The sequence below is a fragment of the Phalaenopsis equestris genome, unplaced genomic scaffold (assembly GCF_001263595.1).
Source record: "Phalaenopsis equestris unplaced genomic scaffold, ASM126359v1 Scaffold000002, whole genome shotgun sequence".
NCBI classification, from domain to species: Eukaryota; Viridiplantae; Streptophyta; class Magnoliopsida; order Asparagales; family Orchidaceae; genus Phalaenopsis; species Phalaenopsis equestris.
This window is the reverse complement of record NW_018164444.1, coordinates 27713096-27719843: the sequence shown is the minus strand read 5'-3', so window position 1 is coordinate 27719843 and position 6748 is coordinate 27713096.

The following is a 6748-nucleotide window of genomic DNA, read 5'->3' as shown; positions in this document are numbered from 1 at the left end:
ATTCTCTATTCCTTGATTGTTCAGGTTGTTTTCCATTGTATCAAAATTTCTAGGTTCCCTTCTCAATCTTCTAATTTTTCTAACAGTACGTTCTAATTCCGAATCGTAGGGTCCAAATTTACGCATACAATTTGAAATCAGTACACAGTAAAACAATTAACTAAATATGAAATTAAGTTGCAATTCAAGTAAAAATTTTCTAATAATCCTAATTGGTCTGTTACTCTAATTGTGATTCTTATTTACTCCCCGGCAACGGCGCCAAAAAACTTGACAACAACTTTATATATGCTTAAAAATCTAAGTATTTAATACTGCTGCTAAAAGATTTAATTCCTCAGCTACTGTACCAAAACTTAATAACAGTTATAGATTCAATAAAGACGGATGTATAAAATATTCAATAATTGTAAAGTCACGCTTATCAACGCAAGTATACGTTTCGCTCAAGTAATATATGTCTCTATTGGAGTCCTAGATATCGATCCCACAGGGAGTAATATTAGAACTACGAACTAAGATTTTAGAAAAACAGTACTCAATTGCAACAATGAAATTCAAATTGCTTATCTGTCACTAATAGACAATCAAAATAAATATGTAATTTTTAATAACTCTTAAATACTAATTATACTATTGAGGTTTTTAATGTAATATTCAATATATAAGAAAACATCATTCTCCTTCTGAAGAAATTATAGTGAATGGATAAAGTGAATCAGTTCAATTTGTATTGTGTCAAATATGAGCATACCTATTCTTTACCTTTTGGTCTAGACATAAAGAACATTGACTAATCCTATGCTTGTGTACTGAATCTGCGGTTAGGTTGGGAGGATACCGGCTCCTTATTCTGAGCTCCCACGAATTGGGGATTTTAGTTCGTCCTCTAAAATCTCCAATTATACGCGCGATAATTTTATTTCCCTATTTATTTGCACCTAACTTCCAAGGGCTTTGACCTTCATGAATCATGGATGTAATCTTCACTTTAGTTGTAAAACTCCACATATTTTAACAAATCAATTGGCTAGATTGAAAGTAAATTAAGATCGAAGTGAAAAGATCATAATTTCTTAAACATTTTCATAGCTCCACCAATTCAAATCACCCTTTCACAAATCTCAAGACAAGGAGAAAGATAGAGAAAACTACTCAGATCTCATGGGGAAAATACAACAAAACTCAGAATTCATATATAAAATCAAAGTCATACAAACTGCATCAATAAATAACCTTATCTCTAATTTCTCCCCAAGAAAACTCTTTGAAGTTCCTCTGAATCTCTTCCTTTCTTTACAACACACATAATTCCTCTTCGAAGCGGCAAGGAGGAAGAAATATCTCACTTTCCTTCCACTCTTACAATCTCTGAAGAATTCCTCACAATTTAGACACTCTAGTAAACTCTCTACACACTAATGGAACCTTTCTAACATCCAGGACCTTTCTAACATCCAGGACCTATCTAATTTTTGGCCAAAATCTTCTTTTAAAGTTGTGGATGAGCTTTCCCAAGAGTTGCCTAAGCACCTCTCCAAAATTTGTTTTCATATAAAGCTTGGTTGGACATAACCGCCGAGCGCACCGTCAGCGACCTCGAGGGCGCCGTCGGCGGGCCCTCTAAGTGGATTAATTTCGGTCCCCGTCGGAGCCGTTGGGCTAGCCATCGGTGTCCTTGTTAAATTCTTCACATTTTAGTCCTTTTCGCTCCAAATTCGCTCCTATTTGCATATTTTTGCTCCAATGACCCTAATTCATCATTCCTACAACAAAACATCAAAAATATCTTTCTTTAAAGTGCAATATCATCAAAAATAGTATAGAATAGGTATGAAAATCTCAACATATTTTCCTTTGGTCAGTATGTGCAATATCATCAAAAATAGTATAAAATAGGTATGAAAATCTCAACATATTTTTTTTTTGTCAATAACAAGATTCCAAACTTCTTCCTTCTTACTTGGCTTATTAGATTCTATTCTTTCACTAAAGACAACATTGATAGAACCTTATGTTGGTTCTTGCAAATGCTCTTTGAGAATGATGATCATATCACCTTTGCGGTTCCTCTTCAACTAATCTTTGAAAGAAAAATATTTTTCGATTGTATGTCCGAGAAGTCTGTGACACTGGCAGTAATTAGGCTCCTTGTTGCTTCCTACCTCGTATGCTTTCTTAGGTTCTAATAGTTTGAAGTTTGGATTTTTGAGCAGGCTTTTAAGCATTTTCTTCATAGCACTATCCTTAAAGGGATATGCCCAATTCTTCTTTTATTCAAAAGTAAATCTAGACATTCTTCGTCTCTCTAGTTGTTGTTGTTGTTGTTGCTAGGACTACCGCTGTTGTTGTTTGAAAGTTACTGGCTATAACTTCATAAGTTGCTTTCCTTGACCAACAACAGACACATTCACAGATCTTTTGTTGTAAGCCTTGTGAGGTTTCTGCTTAGCATCCTGATTTAATAATGACGACTGTTTCGTCTCATCTTGTGAGCTGGTTGTCTTATTGATCAACTTTTCAAATGTCTTGATAGTTAAACCTCTCAAAAACAAAGCAATTGGCCCACAAATGTTCTTTAAAAGGATTTCTATAACATGTTATTGTAGTTGAGGTTCGGATTTTAAGCTTAGGATTCTCCATCTTAAGATGTAATCAACTAGGGATTCATTAGGCTTTGTTTCTCAATTACTAAATCACCAATCGTGACATGGTATTGAGCTCCAGCAAATCCTTTTATGAATAAGTCTTTTGATTCTAAAAAGTCGTAATTGACCCATTGGAAAATTTGGCATACCAATTGTATGCTACTCCAAATAGGCTATTGAAAAATAAACGAAAGAGTAAGGCGTCACTTCCCCAGGCATTATAACAACTTGATTAAAAATGAGCCAAGCGTTGTCTTGGATTACTAGTTCAATCGAATACCATAAAGGTTGGTGGTACAAACCCTTTCAAATATTGCGCTGAGTCAAACTTCTCAAGATATGGTCTTCCTGTCGGTAGGGATGGGCACCCCGAGCTTGAGCCAAGGTGTCTTTTATCAATTGTCCAATCAAAGCTTTCAAGTTTTATTTGAGGTTAGAAGGTGACGCTACCTTCATCTTAGAGACTTCCACCTCAGCTGTCATAGCTTTAGGTTTCTCTATTTCTACATGTCGAGAGGCCAAAACTTCTTCCATCATTTTTTCTAATTCTTTATATATTCATCTCTGCATTTCAATTGCTCTAACAGATTTTGGGCAGCGTCAGGTGTTGTACTTCATTCACCATAGCATCCTGGGAGTCATTTTCATCTTGACATTCCATTACTGATGATCTAACTTTGACAACCATGATAGTAACAATGTCACATAATATGATTTCTTCTTCTTTGAGTTGTTTAATACTAACCTCCAATTCACTCATTACTTCATCTATTGGTCTTCCTTTAACATACCCCAAATCAACTGGAATATGTTGAGGTTCTCGATCTAAGTCTGACAAAACATGAACTGGATGTCCTTAGAATCTGTCATATCCTAAATTTATGATACTTTCTCTAAATTAGATGAGATGGGAAGCAATGGGGGGTTTAATCCCATATCACTTGTTCAATGGTGCGATTCACAAAATTTAAGTAGTGACTTAATGGGAACCTTTGATATATTTTTTTTAAGATGACATAGAATATAAAGAGGCGCGTCAGGTGACAACCGCCGTTGGATCCAAGTTTTTTGGAGATATGTTGGAATGAAAGGAGGGCGATAATAGATGTGACAAATACAATGACAATAGTGTGAAGACTAGCCTTGATTTCCTGGATGATACTTTTTCATAATTCAAGACTCTTCTTGGTTTGTGGGTGTTGTATGGATGAAAACTTCAAGTTGATCCCCTGGCTCTATAAAAAACTCTCACCCCCTTGATCAACAAATTGATTCTCATTATTTGTGATGAGTATTAGTGGCAAGTCATACCGTTTAATTATATCTGTCCAAATAAAATTAAGAAATATGCCACCAAAGATTCAGGCGAGAGCTTTTGCCTTTATCTATTTTGAAAAATAATCCATATCAACCAAAAGAATTTTTTGATGTCCCTTCGCTTGAGGAAATGGTCCGAGGATCTCCAGCCCCCAAATAGTGAAAGGCTTGGGATTAACGATCTATTGTAATCTCTATGTCGGTTGATGCTTCAGTGGAGCATATTTTTGACATTGCTCGCACCTTTGAGAAAACTTCTCTACATCTTTCAAGAAAGCTTGTAAGAAATAACCTTGTCTTTGGACTCGTTGAGCTAAAGTTTTTCCCTTTAAATGGCTACCACATTAACTAGAATATACTTCCTGAAGGATATTCCAGACTTTGCTTTATTTGATACAACTTAAATGTAAGGATGTGATCGACCTTCAGAATAGTGTGCCTCCAATAACAAGGTATTGGGTGACTTTAAACTTTAGCCTTCAGAGATCCGCTACGACTTCATGGATTTTTCTTATTTTGAAGAAGTGGATCGCTTGCCTCTTCTTCCATTACATCCAGATCTTCAATGGTTGGTTGAGAAAACTTTTGGGGCACTGCTTCCAACGTGCATGTTTTTTTTTATAAGAGATCTGTCATCCGGTTCTCCTCTCTCCCAAAGTGTTCCATACATAAGCTTATAAATTTACCGATTTCCATCTTTACCTTATTCTAGTACTTGACCATCATCTCATCTCAAGCTTCAAATTCCTTGTTGACATGGTTGACAACTAGTTGCAAATCAGGTTTCACCATTAAATGTCGAGCACCTATTTCCTGAGCTAACCATAGTTTGGCTATCAACGCTTCATATTTTTCTTAACTATTTGTGACCACAAAATGAAGGATGACTGAATGATAGACATATTCTTCGGTTGGAATGCTTAATGCCAGACTAATTTTTAGTCTTGTTTAGCTTGAAACTCCATCCACATGAAGATCTGTCACTTGATCCATTCGATTCTAAGAAATCCATCAAGAATTCCTCTACAACTTGAGCTTTGATCGTCATTCATGGGTTGTAATTAATGTCAAACTCTCCGAGCACTACATACCATTTTAATAGTAGAGCCAAATGTTCCAACTGTGTGAGTATATACTTAATCGGATGATCGGTGACTACCTTAATCGGATGGGTTTGTAAATACGACCAAACCCTGCAAGCAAAAAGAATCAGAGCAAACGTTTTTTTTTTCAGAAAAGGAGACCTTATTTCAACTCTTTTGAGGACACGACAAGTGTAATAGATTGGGACTTGCTTCCTTAACTCCTCTCAGACTAGGGCCAAACTAGTGGCCTCTGAGTGGACTCCTAATTAAAGTGAAAGTTCTGTAATAGCGGTGAAGAAATTAATGACTGCTTATGATTCTTGAAAGCTTGTTCTTTAGTTCGCTCAAACTTTTTTGCCTTCCTGAGCACTTTAAAAAAAGTGGCACACTTGCATCCTGATTTGGAAATAAATCGGCTTAGGGCTATAATTTGGCGAATCAATTTTTGCACTTTTTTGGTGTTTTAGAGAGAAGGCATGTCGAGGAGTAGGTACTGTAGCACAACACTTCCCATCTTCGCCGCACCTTTAGTTCGCTCAAACTTTTTTGCCTTCCTGAGCACTTTAAAAAAAGTGGCACACTTGCATCCTGATTTGGAAATAAATCGGCTTAGGGCTATAATTTGGCGAATCAATTTTTGCACTTTTTTGGTGTTTTAGAGAGAAGGCATGTCGAGGAGTGCCTTCACATTCTTGGGATTAGCCTTAATTTCAGGCATTAAGAGGTTGCCCAGGAACTTCCTTATAGAAGTTCCAAACATGCATTTTAACTTGTTCAATATCATACTAATATTCTTAAGTGTTTGGAAAGTCTCTTTTAAATAACAAAAATATTGTTCAAGCGCCCTACTTTTTTTAACTAGCACATTATCCAGATAGACTTCAACGCTTCGTCCTTTTTGCTTAGAAAAATTTACATCCTCTAGGTGTTGATAAGTTGTGCAAGTATTTTTCAGCCTGAAGGGCATTACAGTAAAGTAATATAAACCATTACAAGTAATAGAAGTCATCTTCTCCACAACAGCTAAGTGCATTTTAATTTGATGATAATTGGAGAAAGCATTGATGAAACTCATGACCAAGAATCCTACTATAAACTCTACTAGAGCATCGATCCTGGGTAGTTGATAACCATCCTTTAGATAAATAACATTCAAATTTGTGAAGTCCGTGCACATACTCCACTTGTTGCTGAACGTTTGCACCATGAACATGTTTGATACCTAGGAGGGGTATCAAACCTCCCACATAGTCGGCCTCCAAGATTTACCTTACTGTTTTGCAAATTTGTTCAACTAAGGTCTGCGTCATCGACCAGAGCCTTTGTTTCACAGTTGGGCGCTTAAATTGGCATTGAATCTGTGACATGCCATGTTGATGGGTGTTGCACCCCTAGTGTGTGGTGTTTATCTATGTGTTTTATGTCAATGTAAATCTCCGATAACAGTGCCAGAAACTTAACTCGTTATGAAATTACGCAATAATTTAGCTTCTAAAATATGATAAAAACTTGACCCAATTTATATTAAGTAGTTAGATTTAAAATAGTTCACACACTAGAGGTTCTACGCAAGTGCATATATCGCTTCAAGTAATACATGGTTTTCTTTAAAAAACCCAGTATCGATCCCATAAAGAAGCGATGTAGGAAATTCCTTAGGCTAATTCTAGTCTACTACTATCAGTCCATAGTTTGGAA